Source organism: Mastomys coucha, unplaced genomic scaffold (genome assembly GCF_008632895.1).
Source record: "Mastomys coucha isolate ucsf_1 unplaced genomic scaffold, UCSF_Mcou_1 pScaffold1, whole genome shotgun sequence".
NCBI lineage: Eukaryota > Metazoa > Chordata > Mammalia > Rodentia > Muridae > Mastomys > Mastomys coucha.
In genome coordinates this window covers 14,762,020-14,784,838 of record NW_022196891.1, presented here as the reverse complement: position 1 = coordinate 14,784,838, position 22,819 = coordinate 14,762,020, and the positions used below count along the sequence as shown (strand labels likewise).

General features: G+C 44.7%; 1 protein-coding gene across 32 annotated transcripts in view; it reads right to left on the bottom strand.

Annotated features, from left to right (window-relative positions):
• Clasp1 (cytoplasmic linker associated protein 1) overlaps window positions 1–22,662 on the bottom strand; it is a 234,636-nt gene extending 211,974 nt beyond the window's left edge. For 30 of the 32 annotated variants that reach the window (XM_031380324.1, XM_031380155.1, XM_031380271.1 and 27 more), the window contains exon 1: window positions 22,492–22,662. The gene's annotated coding sequence lies outside the window, so the exon portion shown is untranslated. Of the gene's footprint in view, window positions 1–9,573; window positions 9,584–12,472; window positions 12,539–22,491 lie in introns of those variants that run through there. The other 2 variants (XM_031380174.1, XM_031380165.1) reach the window with 2 other exon arrangements.
• Window positions 22,663–22,819: the final 157 nt, after the last annotated feature.

The following is a 22,819-nucleotide window of genomic DNA, read 5'->3' as shown; positions in this document are numbered from 1 at the left end:
GCTCTTTATTCCTAATACTTTGATTATTTTTTAATCATGAGAGATCACTAAATTTTGTCACAAGTGTCTTGAACTACTGAAATGAACTCTTGAGTTTTGTCTCTTACTTCAACAATATGACATAGTCTGTTCACATAGTATGCCAAGCTTGCATTTGTGAGATAGTCCACTTTTTCATAGTACACAATCTTTCTAACAAGGGCTGGGGAGCTTGTAACATCAGAGTGCAGAGGTAAGTGTCAGTGAGATGCCCAACCACAGAGATGATGATGCCTCAGAAGAGAAGGAAGAAGGAATGTACGAACCAGGGGTTGGCAAGGACGGGAGCGAAGCAGTGTCTTTTAAACATGACAGGTCCACGGTACTCAGCAACTCACACCAAGCCAGTCAACATTCTAGCATGGGGGGTGGGGGCTCCACATGCCTCCCTCCCTAACTGAGGAACCTAGACAGCTGATTGCTTCTCAGGGAGGGAGACAGTTTTAAGAGTGTGACCAATGGCAGGTTGGGCACCCTCTGATGAAGGGATGGCTCCATACCTAGGAGTATGTGGTCAGCACAAATTGGACTTGATCAGTTACTTGTTTTAAGAGACATGAAGTTGCCAGGCAGTGGTGGCGCATGCCTTTACTCCCAGCACTTGGGAGGCAGAGGCAGGTGGAATTCTGAGTTCAAGGCCAGCCTGGTCTACAGAGTGAGTTCCAGGACAGCCAGGGCTACACAGAGAAACCCTGTGTCAAAAAAACAAAAAAAGACATGAAGTTAGGGAGTAGGCTGGAGTGGTAGGAAGCCTGGGAGGAGTTAGGGAGAAGAATAGAGGTTAAAATGATCAAAACACTGTATGAAATTCTCAAGGAATTAATAAAATGTTATATTAAAAGTACTACATCTCTGGATTTGGTTTCCTAGTATTTCCCTTGAGGAGTTGCTTCTAAATTTGTCTTTTATTTTCCTTGTGATCTCTCTGTTGGCTTTGGAACCTGATAAATAACTTCCTCAGAGGATGAATGGAGCCTGCTCCTCCTTAATGAGAGTTTGTATACAAATTCTATAGTGAAGATTCTGGAATTTTGGTTTCTTTAAAAGCACAGAAATATTGTAAGAAAGTGTTTTCACTTTAATCCCAGGTGTGGGGTCTGGGGCTGCTTCTGACTGTTCCCGGCAGCTGACCAGGACTTGTCTCTGCTCCAGCAGAGGCACGGTTCTGCCAGGTGCAGATCATTTCTGCAATTGTATAGCGTTTGGAATTCTGAGAACTCTTCAGCAGGCATATAAATGCTAGGGCTCCAAGGGTCAGGTTGGTTTTGATTTGTTAGTAATTGTGATGATTTGAATATGCGTGGCCCCGGGGTTGGCACTACTAGGAGGTGTGGCTTTGTTAGAGGAAGTGTGTCACTGTGGGGGTGGGCTTTGAGACCCTCCTAGCCATGTGGGAAACAGTCTGCTTTGTTTGCCTTCAGAGCAAGATGTAGAACTCTCAGCTCCTGCTGGACACTGCCATGTTTCTCAACTTGATGATAATGGGCTGGGCCTCAGAATCTGTAAGCCAGCCCCAATTAAATGTTGGTCTTTTTCTCAGGCCCGGCTCCCAAGTAATACACTGTAGCTGTCTTCAAACGCACCAGAAGAGGGCGTCAGAACTCATCACGGGTGGTTGTGAGCCACCATGTGGTTGCTGGGATCCAAACGCAGGACCTTCGGAAGAGCAGTGACTGCTCTTACCCACTGAGCCATCTCACCAGCCCTAAATGTTGTTCTTTTAAGAGCTGTCTTAGTCATAGTATCTCTTCACAGCAATGGAAACGCTCCAAGGGTTTTTGTTGTTGTTGTTTTGTTTTTTTGGGGGTGGGTTGGCTTTTCAAGACAGGGTCTCTCTGCATGGTACTGACTGTCCTGGAACTTGCTTTAGATCAGGCTGGACTCAAACTCTGAGATGCCCCTGCCTCTGCTTCCCAAATGTTAGGATCAAAGGTGTGCACCACCACCGAGGCACCACCCACTGCCCTGCCCCCTCCTACTTTTTTTAAATCTTGTTTTGTTGGCTCTTTTTATGATTTATTTTTATTTCATGTTCATCGGTGTTTTTCCTGCACTGCTGTTTCTCTGTGTGACGGTGTCAGAAACCCTGGAACTGGAATTACAGACAGCTGTGAGCTGTCCTGTGGGTGCTGGGAAACGAACCTCAGGTTCTCTGGGAACGTTCTTAACCACTGAGCCATTTCTCCAGCTCCATTTGGTTGGTGTTTGTTCTGTTTGTTTAGGTTAAGGGGTTTGACTTTGTTTGTCTGGGTTTGTCTCTTGGTTTTGGCAACCCAATGAGCTTAATCACAGTTGCTGCCTGACCTGGAACTTAGTCAATTTACAAGCAGCTCCAACACTAAGAAGTGAGCTCCCTCTCCGCAACATCACTAACCATCAACTGCTCTTCAGCAAGGCCTTAAGAGCCTGCATTTCTCCCCAGCAAGCTCCGGCACAAAATATCTAATTCCTTAAGAACCTCATGTCTCCTGAGCAGGCTTCTGCGCAGAATATCTAATTCAGGAGGTATTTGGGTTTGGTTTGGGTTTTTTTTTGGGGGGGGGGGGTGGAGCATTGCTGGTATCAATAAAGATTATTCCTGAACAGGTGGGTAACAAAGTTTTAACTGTCACAAAGCGTACATAAGTTCCCATCTCAGTCACTTGAGGTGTATGAAGTGCATATGCCGTGGGAGGTCATTCACTGTGCTGTAAATGGTCCCATGAGAAGGCTTTGTTTTCATTTACCTCCAACAAGTTTTCTCCTTACCAGTTTCTCTCAGCCATGGTGGCTGCAGAGTACAAACTTTAAATTGAACATATTTGCAATGTTCTCTATTTAATTCCATTCTCCTCACTATGGTCAGAGAACTCTGTGTGAGTCCCACCCTTTTAAATGTATTGAGAGTTGTTTGATGATATAACATATGGTCTATCCTACAGAAGGCTCCTATGTCCCCGTTACACGCTAGAGCATTCCACAGATATGTCGCTTTATTTGACACTTTTAACTTTGTATGCATCTACACCAGCTCAGGGAAGAAAATGTGGCAGTTATCCAAATCTATCATATTCCCTTATTCCCTGCTTTTTATAACTGTAATAATATTATTATTCCAGGGGCTGGAGAGATGGCTCGGCGTTTAAAAGCACGGGCTGCTCTTCTAGAGGACTCGGGTCTAATTCCCAGCACATACATGGCAGCTCACAAGTGTCTGCAACTTGTGTTCCAAGGGATCCCACACCTTCACACAGACTTATATGCAGTCAAAACACTGATGTACATAAAATAAAAATAAATTATTTTTAAAAAAGAACAGTATGACACCAAAATCTAGGTTAAAAAATAATAATATAAGACTATACACAGAGGCACTATATGTATGGGTGCGGACATATTAGGATCTTTGTACCATATAGGTGTACTGTATAAGTGAAAAGGAAAAATAAACTCTTCAGTTCCTAGCACCACATGAATAGATCATCCCTTGGAGCGAAATCTACTCCAAGTCCAAACAGCAAGCATAGATGCCAGTCAGCTTGAAAGGTTTTCCCAGATGTACCTGAACTGGAAAATACCCAGGCGTGGGTAACTAGGGGAAGAGGAGAGCATTTGATATGTCACCTGATAGTGTAACAGCTGACACAGCGTCCCGAATGTCCCCAGAGAGGTGAGCTACACCCAGTTGACAAAAAGAAAGCCTATTAGAGTCTAAGTGTTTAATGTGAAGACAGAAGGTCTGGAAGGTGGGGTGGAATGCAGGAGGGACACTCCCAACGGGTGACCAGCACTTCTCCAGCTGCTTTCCATCTCAACAATTTCAAGTAAGCAGTGGCAAACAGGCCCAGTTAGAACATGCTTTAAATCCCAGCACTCCAGAGGCAGAGGCAAGAGGATCTCTCTGAGTTCTAGGCCAGCCAAAGCTACATAGTAAGACTCTTGTCTCGAAATTAATTAAACATGGCAGGTTTGGGTTGTGACTCTGTAATAGAGCGTGTGCCTGGCATATGTGAGAGCTGAGTTTGATCCTCAGCACGATATCAATCAAGCAAATGAGAAAAAAGGTTACTTCAAATCTGAAGCAGCAACTTCCAAGTCATTAAGTGACTGGCTAAATGTCTTCATGTCATAAATGTCTTACATCCATCCTTCACCCGCTGTTAAGGGTATCACTGCCATATGTACTTACTTACAAGAGGGAGGTTCAGAGACTCCGAAGCAAAGTGAATACCAGTTAGGCTGCAGAGAGGGCTCAGAGGGTAAGAGTACAGACTGGTCTTGCAGAGTTTCGTTCCCAGCACCCACTTCAGGTACCTCACAACCATCTGTAACTCCTGCTCCAGGAGATCAAACACCCTTCTGGTCTTCACTGGTACCTGTACTCACATGCACACAAGCTGTCTGTCTGTCTGTCTGTCTCTCTCTGTCTCTCTGTCTCTCTGTCTCTCTGTCTCTCTCTCTCTCTCTCTCTCTCTCACACACACACACACACACACACAGAGTAAAAATAATACTTCTTTAGTGTCAATATTAGGGGGATATGGAAGATCTGGAGAAGGAAGAAGGGGATAAATGTGATCAAAATTCATTGTATACATGTATGAAATGCTGAAAGGAAAAAATATGCATTTAAAAACTGTCAACATCAGCCAATCACCTGGTATGATAGTATGTACCTTTAATCCCAACACTTGGGAGACAGAGGCAGGTAGATCAGCCTGGTCTACATATATATTGAGTTCCAGGCCAGGTCTACATAGGTGAAACCCTACCTCAAAAAGCTCAAAAATAAGATGAAAAATCAACTTCTAGAAATGTATTTACTTATACAAAATAATAGAGAATTATTCTTTGTAGCATTATTTATAAATGCAGATAGGAATCAATCAAATGTTCGTCACTAGAGGACATAGCAAACACAGCAGGCCACACAACAGTATGTATTCAGACATTCATTAAATAATAAAGATGGAGTCCTTATGTGTGCACATACACTTGATTCACATACATACATACATACATACACATATGAACACATATACATACATATACCTAAATTGTATATGCACACACCAAATGTTTTATAATAGAAAATGCTTGACTTGTTTAAGCAGCCCTCTCGACATTTCTGGATAACATAAGCAAAATGAAGAATTCCCGCTTTAAACTCTTACAGACTTAAACTCACCCATTAGCTAGAAAGATGAAATAACTCAGTGGGCGAAAGTGCTTCCTGCTCAAGCCTGACACCCTGAGTTCAATCCTTTGGCTCCGTGGGATAAAGAGAACTGACTCCCAAAAGCTGTCCACTGACCTTCACATGAGCCATGGCATGCAAGCACAAGCACAGATGCACACACATAATAAAGTAAGGTCATTAGTCCACTCACTTATAATAAAAAGCACTCTGTTTTGATGTGAATAGCCAATGTATGTAATGGGCTTATAACTACAATTAAAAAAAAATACATAATGCCAATGGTGACGTCACTATCCTGAAGTGACTACAATAGCAACAGTTTTCCAAAAGGGAATGTTTCATCCCTCCCCTAAAATTCCAAAAACCAATTCACTGATTCAAGTAAGGATCTGGAAATAGAAGTCTTAATTTTGTGAAGATCTAGAACTCCCCAAAAGTTGGTTTCAAACAGCTTCTCTCGGCAAAGGTGCTTTGGGATTCTTGTATCCACAGCAACTTTACAAAATTAGAAAGTGGCATGACTAATTACCAGGACTCAGATTCCTTGTTTCAAGGTCACAAGCCCCTGCCAACAAAGCTCTCCATGGGTGGAAGATAGCAAATGGGCCCTGGGAGTTCCCAACAGGAGGGTTTGCACCTGGTTCAGGATCTCACACACTTCCAGGTCAAATCAGAGAGAGGTGAGTGAGAGATTAAGAGATAGATAAAAGACCGGTAGGTAGATACAGATCTTCCTCCCTTAGCCACAGATGAGGAACCTGTCTTAGTTTGTTTTCTGTTGCTAAAACAAAATACCTCAGGCTGGATAACTTATAGCGGATAGTTTATTTGGATCATAGTTCTGGGGACTCTGAGTCCAAGAACAGCATGGCACTGGCCTGTGAAAGAGGGCATTGGAGCAAACATACTAGCTGAGTCTCTCTTCCCTATCAAGCAAAGCTACCAATGCCACTGGGAGAACCCAGAATCTTGGCTCCATCAAATTTTGATGACCTCCAAAGGCCCCACTCCAAAATGGCATTAATGTGAATTTGGGGGTTACGTTTTCAACACATACACAAGCAGTTAGAACACTCTCCTCTCTATTACCCCACAGCAGCTCTCTGACTCATGGAATCCACCATCTCACTTCTGTCTTCCCTTAGATACACAGATCTTTTTGAGAAAGGAAAAGAGCCTTTCTCTCCATCCTTGAATAGTAAGAGTGTTTGTTGAATAAAGACTCTTGACAATCTATAAGTTTTTCAGTCTCTACTAATCAATCACCTAGGCTAACTGGGCTTTGGTGGTGGTGGTAGTATTTTGAGGCAGGGTCTCAGACTGGTCTGAACGCTGTATGCTCCTGACTCAGCTTCCCAAGTGCAGAGGTAACAGGCATGTGCCATCATGTCCAACTTTATGGGGAACTATAGATGGAATGCAAGGCTTCTGAGAATGGCAGGCAAACACACTATTTACTGAGCTACATCCCCAGCCCCCCAACCCAAGAATAATTCTCTCTCTCCCTCTCCTTCTCTTTATGAGACAAGGTTTCTCTGTGTTAACAGCCCTGGCTGTCCTGGAACTTCCTTTGTACACCAGGCAGGTCTTGAACTCTTAGAGATCTGCCTGTCTTTGCCTCCCAAGTGCAGAGATGAAAGGCATGCAGAACCATGCCAGGCTATTTACATATTTTTAAATTGTAGGTATGCCCTGTGTGCATGTACACCTACATGCCAGAAGGGGGCACCAGATCCCATTATAGATGGTCATGAGGCACCATGTGGTTGCTGGGAATTGAACTCAGGACTTCTGGAATAGCAGCCAGTGTACTTAACCACTGAGCCATCTCACCAGACCTAAGAATAATTCTTAATGGCAGCAGTTTTCATTAAAAGTTGTTTGGGGGCTCTGTTCTCATTAACATACCATTTCTACATCCATTCTGGCTTCACCCTACCTTGAAAGATGTTTCACCCAGTAATTCCAGAGAGATTTTAGAGTTATTCTTCCCTGCTTTTTTTTTATACAATCATTACTATAACCAAGCAAATGCTTTGGCGAGCTAGGAAATCTACTCCTAACTCTGAAAAAAATAAAATCACAGAATGGAAAGCTTTTTCCACTGTATTTACTTTAGAAACACGGGTCTAGGTCATTAGACATATGTCAGCAACACCCAGAGCACCTCCAACACCCAGACCAGGTGCACTGAGAAGCACGTTTCTCCTCTGAGGGAAAGTCATGCCTGCGGTGTCATAGAATGAATGGAAAACAATGTCTATACAACCCCACTACTTCCTGGGTGAGCAAGAGCTGTAAACGGAGATCTAGCTAGAGAGCTTCGGATTCAGTACAGATAAAGGCAGCCCAACTTCTCCCAAAGAACACACGGGTGGAAAAGGACACGGGAAGGCCCTGCTACTCTCTCTGAGCATTCCCACTAGAGGAGTTTACGCTCATGGGAGTGGGACGTTACATGTGCATGTGCACATAGAAACATGGTGTGGAGGCTGGGGCAATCTTGGGCATCATCCTTTACAAAGTATGCATGCTAATAAAGGGCCTCTGGAGATCAAAGGACAACTTTAAGGAGATGGTTTCTCTTCTCCAAACCCAGGGACTACACTGAAGTAATCAGAACTGTGGCAAGCACCTTCACCCCCAAAACTTTCTCACCGGTCCTATTCATCTGTCTGTCTGTCTGTCTGTCTCTTTGTTATCATCCATCTATCTGTCTGTCTGCCTATCATCTATGTATTTCTGAGGTAGAATATCTTAGTGGTGGCTTCAAATTCATTCCCCAAGTGGGCTAGACTGGCTGGCCATCAAGCTCTGGGAATCTACTTGTCTACTTCCCCAGCACTGGGATTACAAACTTGGGCTACCACACCTAGATTTTCACACTTGTATGTGTGTGAGAGAGACAGAGAGAATTCTGGAGATCTAACACAGCACTTTACCGACAAAGTCCCGAGTTTAAGCAGATGATGAATCACTTTGTTGACTGCCCCTCAAAAGCTGTGTTTGTGCTGCTCTCTGATCTGCTGCTTAGAACTAGGAAATGAAAGAGAAATGGCCTGTCTCTGTGTCCCCTGGCAAAGGCACACAAACAGCACCATAGATGACAAAGGTGTTTCCCTACCCACATGCTAAGAAATCCTGACCTGGAGAAAAGCATACTGAGAAACAAAACATCAAGGTCAGACAGTAGAGCTCCGCCCCAGTCACCACCGCAGGACTGTAGGTTTCAAAAACGGCTGGAGAGGGACCTCTTGTCACCAGGACGAGTAAGCCTAGACACTCATGAGCACTAAAGAGCACAGTAAGGGAAACAGGCCCACAGGCCCACAGATGAGGAGCCTGAGAGAGCGAGAGAGTGAGCGAGCGAGCAGACACTTCCTCCCTAGCTCAGCTTTGGGGTTTCCAGACAAAACCGTTTGCTACTGCTGTTAACTCCAGTTTGCTAGAAAAGCATGGACCTCACTGCACACAAGGAAGAGAATTTTCAAACTAAGTATATATATTTAAAATGAAACTGGTTAGGGTAGGAAAAAATGAAAACTCAAATGCAGAACCACCCCTAATGTCTGACACAGGGTCTCACCATGTAGCCCAGGCTGACCTTGAACTCAAACTCCTCTGCTTCTGCCTCCCGAGTACAAGGCTAGAGACATATAATAGCATATCTACCATATGCCACCCTGTGATCATTAATCTCTATGATCAATTTCTGAGGACCTAGAATCAGCTAGGAAATAAACCTCAGGGAACGTGTGTGGGGGACTCTCTACCTTTGGTTAACTGATGCGGGAAGGTCTTGACCCTGAAGGTGGTCAGCACCAGCCCGTGAGCTGGATAAAAAGGAGAGATGCTGCTGGGATTAACAGCGCCTACCACCAAGCCTGACAACCTGACTTCCGTTCCTAGGACCCACATGGTGGAAGGAGAGCTCTGATTCCTGACGTTGTCCTCTGACTTCCACAAGTGTGCTGTGACTTGAGCGCTGCTAGTTTTGACCCCACCCCGACCCCAGCACCCAAAGTAAAATAACTAAAAATGCAATAAATGCTCTAATTGAAAAGTGGGAGATGAAAAACAAGGTAGGCAGGGGCTCTTATCTACTTACTAACAGTGGGCTGCACCACGTGACCACCTGCCCCCTGCTCTGGAGGCCGCATCCTTCCCTCCGTAGTGGACACACACTTCCTCCCTTGGTTGCTTCTTGACAGGTACTTTGTCATAGCAACAAGAAAAGGAACTACGGCCCACCCAAACCTTACGTAATAACTTTCATTGAGGAATAAAATGTATCCCCTAGGATACTATCCAGCTTGGTTACCCAAATAGTGGGTCATTTAACAAATTCCTAAAACCTATCATTCATTCCAACATTTCAGACTTAACAGGAGCAGTTAAAAATCTTGAAGAAGGCCGGGCGGTGGTGGTATACTCCTTTAGTCCCAGCACTTGGTAGAGGCAAGTGGATTTCTGAGTTCAAGGCCAACCTGGTCTATAGAGTGAGTTCCAGGACAGCCAGGGATACAAAGAGAAATTCTGTATCAAAAAGCCAAAAAGAAAAGAAAAGAAAAAGAAAAAACTCTTGAAGAAGAAAAGCAGCGGTGATGCATGAGTCCCAGCACTCAGGAGACAGAGGCAGGCGGATCTCTGAGTTGGAGGCCAGTCTGGACTACAAAGCTAGTTCCAGGACAGCCAGGGATACACAGAGAAACCCTGACTCAGAAAACAAAAATGAAACAAACAATAAACAAAACAAACAAACCAACAAAGAGGCAACGAAATAAAAGTCCAAAGCAAAATATAAATGTTACTGAGAGAGAGCACACACAAGAACTTTAACGTTTAAACCAGTTAGTGCTCTGCAAATATTGCTGGGGTGACTGGTTACCCACATGGAGAATCATCATCATGGATCTGCTACATCACACTGTGAACAAAAAGTAACTCAAAATTAGTCAAGGAGCTGAGCAGAAGAGCTCAGGTTTAGGGGAGGGAGGAAGAAGGAAATCTGAAATTTTTAAATCTAAGAAGAAAATATGGGTAGGTCTCCATTATCCTGAATTTGGTAGTAAACTTGAACCTGAATCCTTTATAATAGCAGCCAGTGTTCTTACCCACTGAGCCATCTCTCCAGCCCCCACCATGCTTATTACTATTGCTCTGTAGTACAGTCTGAAGGGATTAAAGGCATACACTACTACCACCTGGTTTGGTTTGCTGTTGGTTTGTTTGTTTGTTTGGGGGTTGTTTGTTTGTTTGTTTGTTTCGAGACAGGGTTTCTCTGTGTAGCCCTGGCTGTCCTGGAACTCACTCTGTAGACTAGGCTGGCCTCGAACTCAGAAATCTGCCTGCCTCTGCCTCCCAAGTGCTGGGATTAAAGGTGCACACCACCACTGCCCGGCTAGTAGTAAACTTTTAAACAGGCACACAAGTGGTGTGCAAACAAATGCATAGGTAAAAGACAAAAAATAAATAAATAAATAAATAAATAAATAAATAAATAAATAAATAAATAAATCTATACTTTTAAAAGGAAGCCTTCATAATAGGAGAAAATACCTGCAGATCATATATGTGATAAGGAACTTTATTATATAAATTTTGAAATTGTCAAAAAATTTTAAAAAATAAAACAAACCAATTTCTGGTGCCAATGAGATGGCTCAATAGGTACAAGCACTACCACCACGCCCGACTACCTGAGTTGAACAGACAGAACTTACATGGTGAAGGGGAGAACCAGCTCCCACTAACCACCTTCTGACCACGTGTGAATCATAGCATGCATATGCATGCGTGTACACACACACACACACACCAAATAAATAAGTGAATGTTTTAAACTTAAGAAACTTTAAAATTCAACACAAAGACAATCCAACTTTAAAATGGGCAAAGGACCTGAACAGACATTCCTGCAAAGGTATTCAGATAGAAACACGTGGTAGGTTCTCTGCACTTTAGTCACTGGGGAAATCCAAATCAAAACCACAACGAGCTGTCACTGCACACACACTATAAATAGAAATCATAGTTTTCTAACGGCAGAAAATAGGGTAGGGAAAGCTGTGAGGAAACTGGAACCTCACGGTGCTGGTGGGATGGAAGACGGCAAAGCCGGTTTGGAAGAGCATTCTGCCACTCCAACCCGACTGCTGCCCTCCCAAATCCACGCTTAAACGGCTGGAAACAGGGTCAGCCGCGTACCAACGGGTCAGCCGCGTACCAACTAGAGAGGCAAAGGGAAGCGAGGACGAGGTAGGATGGAGAAGGCAGGGCATCAGAGAATGGAGAGGGAGAGGGAAGGGCAGCCAAGCTTCTGAAAGCCATGCTCGGCCTTTCTGCAGCCAAGCCTCAGCTTCCTGCCATTGTAAAGAAAAACAGCAGGGTGTGGTGGCCACCTTCTATCCCAGCACTCAGGAGACAGAGGCAGGCAGATCTTGGTGAGTTCGAGGTCAGTCTAGGCCACTGAGAGAAACCCTGTTTCACGGGGGATAAAGGTACAGCACTGGCCTTTAAATGCTGCCCTAAAAATTAGTATAATACAAGTCTATTTTAACACAGACTGGTGCTTGGTAAGGGGTCAGCATTTAGCCCATGGCAGCTATAAACTGTGAGAGCATGATACATACATGATACATACATGATACTGCCCGAAGAAAAAGCTTGGCTCAGAGCTCTATGTCTTATCAAAACCTTAAGGACTGGAGATATGGCTCAGTTGGTAAGTCCTTGGACTTGATCCCAACTGAGTAAATCCCACGTGGCAGCACATGACACAATCCCAGCACTAGGGAGGGTAGACGCAGGGCAATTACAAGTTTAAGGTACTCCTTGGCTACCTACTGACCAAGTCTGAGCTGGGGAGGTAAAAAACAAACCTAGCACACACAAGAGGCCCAGGGTTCAGTCCCAGTGCTGCAATAAGCAGGGTATAGATACACATAGGAAGTTCAGGGCAGCCCAGCTACCCGAGACACTGTCTCAAAACAACACTGAACAAAACCATAAATGAAACAGCTCCAGCCCCACGAGGAGACTTCCGAGAGGGGGGTGTTTGAATGAAATTCAACTTCTCCTTCAAAGACTGGCTTATTGTTCCTAGAGTGAGCCCAGCTACTCTTGACTGGGAAAGACCTGCTACACAATTCATTCTCCACACACAACAGGCCTCTGTGTAGGATGTCTGAGCAGCCGTTCATAACCAACTCAGCCTTAACCCACAGGAAAGAAACAGTCTTTAAAGAAAATTACCCAGAAGGTAGTCTCCAGGGGCTGCTCTCAAACTTCAGTGGCCTCAGAAGCACTTGGAGAATGTGTCTGAAAAAAAAAAAAAAAACAGAAAAGCTGGCCCCTCCCACAGCCGTTCTGACTAGCAAGTAGTTTAAGCTCGACCTAGTGTACAACTGTTTAAAGAAACACTTGCACTTGGGAGGCAGAGGCAGACGGATTTCTGAGTTCGAGGCCAGCCTGGTCTACAGAGTGAGTTCCAGGACAGCCAGGGCTACACAGAGAAACCCTGTCTCGAAAAACAAAAACAAAAACAAAAAACCAAAGAAACACTGGAAGGTAGGCCTCAGAAATGTTGTGAGGTCCCATTCTGATGTGGACAAACACTGATCTGCCTCACACTGCAAGAGCTGGACACTCCTCCTATCACTTTGGAAAGACTACTGGCAACAGAAGGAAAGAATGGGAAGGCTTCTTCCACGGCTCAGTGGGGCACTTACCACCACCGGCTCACCAGAGTTTAATTCCAAGAGCCACCAGGTGAAAGGAGAGAAGCAATTACAATATATTATCTTCTGATCTGCACACACACACACACACACACACACACACACACACACACACACTGGGGCATATGCATACCCCCCTACTCACCCAAACACACACTCAAACATGCATATCAAAAAAAAAACAAAAACAAAAAACCTTTTAAAAGAACCCTACTTCTTCTGTATCTTGCTGTATCAACTCAAATGAGAAGTTATTAAAAGTTACAATAATATATATTACAGATTTGCAAAGATTATTCAAAAGGCACACCCAACCAATTACTACAATGACGTGTGGATAGGAGGGTAATGTCAAAGGTGGTACATTAAGCAATAATGGCAGAACAGCGAGACGGCTCGGGCATGTGGACTTTTGCTGACATGGCTGTCCACCTAAGTTCAGTGCCAAGACCCACATGGAGAAAGCAAAGAACCAATTCCTCCAAGTTGTGCTCCGATCTCTACACCTGGACCATGTGGCACACCAAACCTATGAATGCACACATGCACGTGTGTACACGAGCATACACACACAGAATAAGTAAATGGACTACTGTTTTAAAGAAAGAAAAAATAGTTACAGAAGTTTGGAAGGAAGCTCAGTTGGTAGAGTGCTTGCCAAGAATTCACATTCCCAGGTTCCATCCGAGTACCACATAAACTGGGAGCACATCTGTAACCCCAGCACATAAAAGGTGGAGGCAGAAGGTTCAAGAATCCAAAGCCATTCTTCACTACATTGTGGGTTCAAAGCTGGCCTGGGATACGAGAGATGCTGACTCAAAGATGAGAAGGAAATAGTAGGACTGAGTCTGGCAATATGTTTGCTGCGCATCCCTGAGGTTCTGAAATCAATCCCCAGCCACACACAGCTCTATGATAGTTAAATGTGGTTTTTCCTCTCTAATTGAAACTTTGTGTATTATTGCTACATTATAGTAATACAGCTGTCAATTAAGTTAAATGATTCTACCTGCAAAGTTAACTTGAACAAGTTACAAACAGGTCAAAAGTATAATTATTTGCCTCAACTATTGTGATCAAAGACAGATGTCCAAATGAGCCATAGTAGAGGTGAGCAAGATTCCAGTTCTGGACTTTTTCCTCCTAAAAGACACATCGTAGACATTAATAAATGTGAGTACAAAACTTTATATTTACTTTTTTATTGATTTTTATGGAGGGGTTAGCTGGGGCAAGATAAAGTCATCCCATGTATCCAGGCTACCACAACCTTCTGAGTTTTGGGATTATAGATGATAATACCCTGATAAAACCTGACTAAGGGCTGGAGAGATGGCTCAGTGGGTAAGAGCGCTGACTGCTCTCCCGAAGGTCCTGAGTTCAAATCCCAGCAACCACATGGTGGCTCACAACCATCCGTAATGAGATCTGGTGCCCTCTTCTGGAGTGTCTGAAGACAGCTACAGTGTACTTACATATAATAATAAATAAATAAAATTAGAAGGAAAAAAAGAAAAATTAAAAAAAAAACTGACTAAATTTATGTTTTTGTTTTTGCTTTTCAAGATAAGGTCTCTCTGTGTAGCCCTGGTTATCCTGGAACTTGATCTGTAGACCAGGCTTGGCTTGAACTCACAGAAACCAGCCTGCCTCTGCTAGGATTTAAAGGTGTGTGCCACCAGTGCCCAAAGATTTTTGGGTTGATTTTTATGGCAAGTATATCCAAACTAAAGCAAAGGAGTCGACCTGGTACGGCAGCTACTCACAAGGTAAACAGATCAGAAGGCTCCCTGAATCCCAACTTCAATAAAATTAACCAACTTATGCCTGTGAGAAGAGAACATAAGGACAAGCCTCGCAGGGCCTGTGTCTCCACACACCTCAGCTTCCCATCTGCAAAAAGGCAGCATGGCCACTCTCTCCCTGTCCACTTCTCAGAGCTCAGAAGGGAGCAAAAAGGATTAGTAACAATAAAATGCTTTGAAAATCGCTTTCACTTTTAAAAGCTGGCTGTTGCCACTATGAAGTCATCCATTTATATCCCTACAAAAAGAGGGAACTGCATTTAGGAGGATATATCCCCCACTGACATAAAAGTGGAGGACTGGAGGGATGGGAGCTGGTGAGATGGCTCAGTGGGTTAAGGCACCTGTACCTGCTACCAGTCCTGAGCCTCAGAACCCACACAGTGGAGAGAACAGGCTCCCCCTGACCTCAACATGTGCACAGCTATGGGGTGCGTGTACGCTTGCGCGCGCATACACACACACACACACACACACACACACTAACTGTTTTTAAAAATGTGTTTTTAAAGATGAGTCTGCAGTCTGAGGAGACAGCTTAGGCAGTAAAACACTGGCCCCGCCAGCATGAGGTTCTGAGTTGAATCCCTGGAAACCACATGAAAAAGCTGGGCATGATGGTTCGCATTTGTAATACTCAGGAGGCAGAGCTGGAGAGATCTCTGGGGTTGCTGGTCAGCCACCCTAGCCAAATCAGTGAGCTCCAAAGCAGTAAGAAACCCTGCCTCAGAAAATAAGGTGGGCAGCTCCCGAGACAAGCCTGAGGTTGTCTCCTGGTCTCCACATGCACTTACCAGCCCACTCCACTCCAGTCACACATACACCTACACGGGTCTCCAGGAGCCTGGGAGTGGGGCCACAGCAGCAGGAGTCAATCCTTCTAGGTCTCTTCACCCATCACTTGGGTGGCTGTTTACATTTTTACTTTGTAATGTCATCACTGACGGCATTACTCAATGTGCAGAGCTCTCAACCTGGTAGGTAGGCCAGAGTCATCTGGGGGTAGTTGACACTGTGGCTGCCCAGTCCAACTGATACTGAGCTAATCAAATCTCTGCATGGTCACAAAGAAGTAGAGCGTGGTCATTCAACAAGGTCCTCGTGTGAGCATGGTGAGTTCCTTTCTAGTGTGAGCTTCTTCCTGCCACGTGGATTAGTCACTCCGTGTCAGTCCATCTTCCCACTCTACGTGTAACATCTCTGCATCCTTCTCCAACTATATAATCAGGAGCCCTCTACTGCTCCTTTCTACCCCAGCCCATCCCACCCCCTTTTTTTTTAAATAGAAAAAGACTCTAAAATACAAAGAAACTAGCCTAAAGCAAAGCAGAACTCACAGCAAAGTTTCAAATTTGTTGTGATTTTTCTAACTTGAGAAAACAGCTGCGTATTCTGATATGTCCCATGAAAGACTTTGGTTTTACACATTGCGTTTAGAGAAGACAAGCAGAGGCTCAGCTTGGGTTTTTTTTGTTTATTTTTGGTTTTGTTGTTGTTGTTGTTTTGTTTATTGTTTTTTGTTTTGGTTTTTTTCGAGGCAGGGTTTCTCTGTGTAGCCCCGTCTGTCCTAGAACTCATTCTGTAGACCAGGCTAGCCTTGAGCTCAGAAATCCACCTCCCTCTGCCTCCCAAGGGCTGGGGTTAAAGGCGTGTGCCACCACTGCCCGGCTTTTTTTTTTTTTTTTTTTTTTTTGTGAGGCTCAGCTTGTGAAGGAACTTGCCACCATGCCTAACTACCTGGGTTTGAGCCACCAGAACCCAGATAGTAGAGGAAAGACCTAACTCCCACGAAGATGTCCTCTGACCTCTACAAGTGTGCCATGGCACATAACCACACACACACACACAATGATTTTAAAAGAAAGAAAAAAAGAAAGGAAGGAAGAAGAAAGAAAGAAAGAAAGAAAGAAAGAAAGAAAGAAAGAAAGAAAGAAAGAAAGAACACTTAAAAGCAGAGGGCTGGGAAGATGGCTCAGTCACTAAAGAGCTTGCCACACAAGCATGGGAAACTGAGTCCCATATCCCCTAAAAGCCCACAGAAAAGGAGGAGGAAGAGGAGGAGGAGGAGGAGGAGGAGGAGGAGAAGGAGGCACAGCAGCAGCAGCAAAGTGGCAGGCGTCACACCAAGTATAACCTAACCATGGGGAGGCAGAGACAAGAGGGCTCCCTGGAGCATGCTGGCCAACCCGTCTATCTAAACCAGCAAGCTCCAGGGTCAGTAGAAACTCCCCCAAAACATAGGGTAGAGAGCTATTCAAAAAGATACCTGGTGTTGACCTCTGGCCTCCACAGGCACCTGCACATATGTTCATGCACATACAAACATGTACACAGACAGTTATTTTAAAACTGACTTTAGAATGCATGGCAAACATGTATTGTCTAGAAATAAATTTTTAAAAATATATTTTAAAAAGCATGGTGAGCTATTAAGCCAGGAGGAATGCTGGGATACAGTTTAGTGGCAGAGCACAGGTGTGGTGAACATTAAGCTCCAATGCTGAAGCTCCAAAGCTGAAACTAGAAAGGTCCAGCTAACAGAGATGTGTCTGCATACTCCTAGCATATGTGGCACAGATTCAGAGTGAGAGCCCTCGGCATGCTGGGACCATGCACATATCTTTGTAAGTGGGCCTCTTGAGAGATGGCACCCAACTCCCGGAAAAGTTCAGCAAAAAGTTTAATCTAAATTTTAAAGGAAGCCTGCTGACTGTCCATGAGAATATGAAGAGAGCTGTATGTGGGAAAGTAACTGACTTAAATCATGTTGCTTTGTGAGGAGAACTCATCTCAACAAGAAAGCACAATGGCCAGATTTGATACAACAGATACGGTGCAAAGCACTTGTGGTAGACAAAGCCTGTCCTGAACGAAGAGGTTCACCTGCAGTCTGAGGCTGGAGAATGAATGTTCCAGATGTCAGGCTAGAGAGTGGTCCATGGGACCTCTAAGAGCTCTCCCATAGCTCCAATCCCGTTATCGACATGGAGTGGGGGTGTGGGGGGTATTTTTTATTGATTTTAGGTACACGAGTGTTATGATCTTGGGTGTCTTTGCCTACGTGTACATCTATGCACCATGAGCCCCTGGTGCCCATGGAGGTTGGAAGAGGCAGCCAGATTCCCTGAAACTGGAATAACAGGCAGTTAGTCGTAAGCCACCACGTTGGGTACTAGGAACCAAACCAGGGTCCTCTGGGAAAGCAGGGCCTTACTGAGCCATCTCTCCAGCTCCATGGTACATTTCCTTATTCTTTCACACAATCAACAGTTCCCTCTAGTATACAAGTCACAGGGGTCACAAGAGCCACCATCACAAAATGTTCTCTAGCTCCCTATATCCAAGGATCTAAAGAAGAGGGAAGCAGTGTGGAAGGGCAGCCGGGGAATAAAACCAGAAATAGGAAGGACTGAAGAGACTGCAGGCAGGGAGTGAGAGGTCAACAAGTTGCTATGGAAGAAATTCCACCATCTCTCAGCACGGCTGGGCTCCATGAGGAGTGGTAGGATGAGGACACGATGCCACACGAAACAGGGGAAACGTCATCAGGTGTGACAGCAAAGACAGCAGTAAAGCCCTGAGATGAGAGGACTCTGCAAACAGCAGTGCTTTACGGGTCAGTCAGTTAGTCAACGCACTCACGCATGCGCTTTACAGGTCAGTCAGTCAGTCAGTCAGTCAGTCAGTCAACGCACTCACGCATGCGCTTTACAGGTCAGTCAGTCAGTCAACGCACTCATGCATGCGCACAGCTTTTGAAACGCAACTCTGGGACTAATACTTACCCTTAGATGGCTATATTTACAATAATACTGCAGAATTAAAAGTATTGTTTATTTAAAAGCTGGTTTTAAGACCCTCAAAATGGCTCAGCAGGTAAAGGCACTTGCCACCAAACCTGATGACCTAAATTAAACCCCTAAAACACAGAGTGGAAGAACAGACCTGACACTCAAAAGCTGTCCTCTGATCTCTACATATCATGCACCTAGCACACATACACACACTAATAAAAAATACACAAGTTAATAAATAAATGTAATGACTGATTTAAAGTAGATTCCTAAGAATAATGGATAATCAAGGACATAAATTATCTACCCAAACTTCTAAACCAAGACATTGATCTGCTCAAGAAAATAAAATTAACAGAAAACTGTGGGGGTTAGGGGAAGCAAAATCCAAAAGGAAACACACTCAAATTATAACCCTAATGTCCTCTGACCAATCAGTCCTCACCATCCATGTAAACTATTTTAAGGATCTGAATCCTGCTGCATAAAAAAAGTTCCTGGGCCGGGCGGTGGTGGCGCACGCCTTTAATCCCAGCACTCTTGGGAGGCAGAGACAGGCGGATTTCTGAGTTCGAGGCCAGCCTGGTCTACAGAGTGAGTTCCAGGACAGCCAGGGCTATACAGAGAAACCCTGTCACGAAAAACCAAAAAAAAAAAGAAAGAAAAGAAAAGAAAAGAAAAAAAAATTCTCATTGTCTATGCTACACTTCAGAGACTCTATTACTCTGAAAGTTATTTCTGATGCAAGCACTCTAAGTTGCAGACTTTTGCTTACTACCAATATAAAAGAAAATGTTGCAGGGCAGTGAGACAACTCAGTGAGTAAAGACAACCCATGATGCCAAGCCGGAGGATCTGAGGGAGCCACACAGTAGAGGGAACCTATTCCTACACGTGTGCTTTGACCACCTGCCACATGCCTGCTGTGTATGACACATGTATACCCACACATACAGATGCATATACAAGCAAATAAACGTAAAAAAAAAAGTTAAAAACTTAAAAGACTGGGATGTAGCTCACTGACAAAGAACCCATCCAGTACACACAAGACCCTGGGGCCTGTTCCTACCACTGTAAATAAGTAAACAATTAATTAAAGCTTTAACGATTTAAGACAGCTACTGCTCTGGCTTGTCTTTTGTTGTGACAAATACCATGACAAAAAGTGACTTGGAGGAGGAGAGGGAATATTTATTTGTCTTATACTTCCAGGTCACCATCCATTACTGAAGTCAAGGCAAGAGCATAAGCAGGAACTCCGAGCAGAACCCAAGACAGCCACTGCTTACTGGCTTGCTCTCTGACTCACTCAGCTAGCTTTTCTTTTTTTTTAATATTCAAAACTTTATTCTTGCTAGACAGTGGTGGCAAACGCCTTTAATCCCAGAAGCAGGCAGATTTTTGAGTTCGAGGCCAGCCTGGTCTATAGAGTGAGTTCCAGGACAGAGAAAACCGGTCTCTAAAAAAAAAAAAAAAAAACTGATTTCACTCAGTTTTAAAATTTGAAAAGGCTCTTTGTAGAATCATATCCCCCAATAGTTAATAAACATATACAGAGGAGCAAGCTCATTTTAAAACATTTGAAATAGTAAAAGCTATATCCTTAGGCATTCATCCAACTTTTAAGGGGTGGTGGCATCCTAAGGCAGTTGATATCAAGGCTGCTTTTTAATCACCCCAATTTACAACTTCATTCCACCACTTAGGCCAGAAATAAAAACAGTATGACAAGAGAGCAAGTGTTCCCAACCAACATCATAGTTAGATCCCCAAAGTCTACACTTGACATGATGCTGGATCTCTCATCCACTATTTTCCCCACACAAACTTCTACCATCCCTACTTTTATGAGGAAGTGGAGGGGTGAATTTAGACATTCTTCACACAGAGCATGACATCGGGACATATAACCTCTGACTTTTAAAAATCACTGCTTCATGAGATTGAACTTTCAGTGACAGTGTTTCATGGGAGAAAATGTGTCCCAAATTCGTGAGAGGTAAGAGAGTAAATAAATTCAAAGAAGTCAGGCAGGAATCTGCTCACAGAGCAGCAGCCTGTCCCTAGCTACAACTCATAAAACTGGGATAGCATCTTGCCAGGTAAGGTGTTCCTCTAATTTTGACATGGAGCCAGAATTCAGAAGTCTACAAACAAATTTTCATTAGCATAAATTGGCACACCAAGCACAAGGAGTCCTCTTTGCAAGACAGAGAGTTTCATGGCTTCGGATCAAAAAAGCAGAAGAAAACAGAACACAGAAAACAGACTGCCTCAGCTAGCTTTCTTATTCAGGCCTGCCTGCCTAGGAGGAGTGCTGCCCACAGTAGGCTGGGCACTTGGACCTCAACCACCAAGAAAAGCGACCTTTTACAGACATGGCCACGGGCCAGTCCAATCTGGGAAATTCCCGGGTCATAGCTCTCTCTTCTCAGGTTGAAAGGAGATTGTGTCACGTTGACAATAAAAACTAACAGAGTTACATGTTACCCATAATAAACAATGACTTACAGAAACTGAAATTTTGAGTTTTACTGCTCCAAGGGTGCAATTAGTCAACTTTGCAAAGATGAATGAACAAACAGCTCATTAAAATTTAAGTCTTCCTTAGCAAGTAAAGAAGATAAATACTACTCAGTTCTCTGGGGCGCTGTGTTATTTTCCCTATCTCTACCTCTCTGCATCAATGTTGCCATTCTCGCTCCTACTCCTCGAGTAAGAAACCGTACCTTTCTGTTTAGGATCCCTCATACCAAGCGTTCCATATGTCGTGAATAACAATAAAATAATAATTTCTAAGGCCAGAATTGACACTAGCCTGTGGCACCTGAATCTGGTGCAAGGTAGATGCAAAGGCATAGCTCCTGACTCTTCTGCATCACTGCCTCCCAAGGGACTGGAGCTCAAAGCGCTCATTGCCACATCACAAATTAAAGTATCAGGTTTAAAGAACTCACAGGTTCCACCATTAGGTCAGTGTTTCATGTACCAATCCCGGCACAGAAATCCATCCGGATGCGACACACATGCTTTAAGGATCCAACTAATTGTTCTTTTAATTTAAGAAATAAACACAGTTATTTTTAAAAATCTAGATATATTATGTAATGAGTTTGACTTTGGAAAACCCCACACTCATCCAAGCACCTCATAAAATGGAAAGCAAGATTCAATCCGCTCCATTGTATCCAACCAGACCAACGTGCAAGATCACACACTCATCTTCGTCAGAGCGGCTCTGCCAATACCGAAGAACAACAAAGGCAAGTTGGAGAGGCTGCACAGGCTTAACTCAGCGCTTGTCCGCTTTTCCCAGCTTCTCAAAGATCCTTGATGCGGGGGCCCTCCCGGGACCAAGGGAACCTTCCGCACCCCGCTGGGCCCCGGCTGCTCCGCTTTTGTCTGGCCCAGGCTGGAGCCACCGGCCGCCCGGCCTGCCTCCCCGACAACCCCTTCTTTCCTCAGAATCTTTCTCCACACCCATCACTCGCCGATGATTAGTTGTAGTGAGGTTTCCTCTCCCGGAGCCCCTTCCCGCTCATTGCAATTTCGATTCCTTTCAAAGAGCTCCCCAGACCGCCTTGGCGTCTCCTCCAGCCGGCCAGGGGAGACTCCGGGTCAGGAAGGGGCCCCGGGGTGGGGTCTGAGAGAGACAGTCACACAAAGCCAGGCTTGACCCCACAGCCGCCCCACCTCCCCTTCTGCAAAGCAGCCTACGATCAGAACTGAACCCGGAGGCCGCGCGTCCTGGGTCCTCACCCGGATCCCATCCCAGGGCCGCCCCCTCCCCCAAAAGTGCACCCCAGAGCGGCTGACAGCACTGGACACCGTCCGCACCCGGACCCTGCGCCCGCCGCCGCCCGGAAAAGGAGCAGGGCCCTCCGGTGGACTCCAGTCTGAACATTCTTCGTCTTAAACCCGGTACTTACAGTTCTATTATTCACTACTGTTGCGGCTGCGGACCGGACAGCCACCGCCTTCTCCTCCACCCCAATGAGGTTAAGCGCTTGGTGCGGGGATTAAAAAAAAAAAAAAAAATTAGAAACCAAAATGCGCCTGCGCAGTGAGGTCTCCCAGTGTCCCTCTTACCGCCACCGGCCGGGCTGAACCATAGAGACTGTAAATCTCAGCCCAGAGAGGTGGCTTCCTCTCTATGGTAACGCCCAGCGCAGGCGTCCGCATGAAGTTTCAGGTCCCGCCGCCTTTGCCTTTGCCTTTGACCCGAATGGCGACCCGTAGCGTAAAGGTGCTTTTATT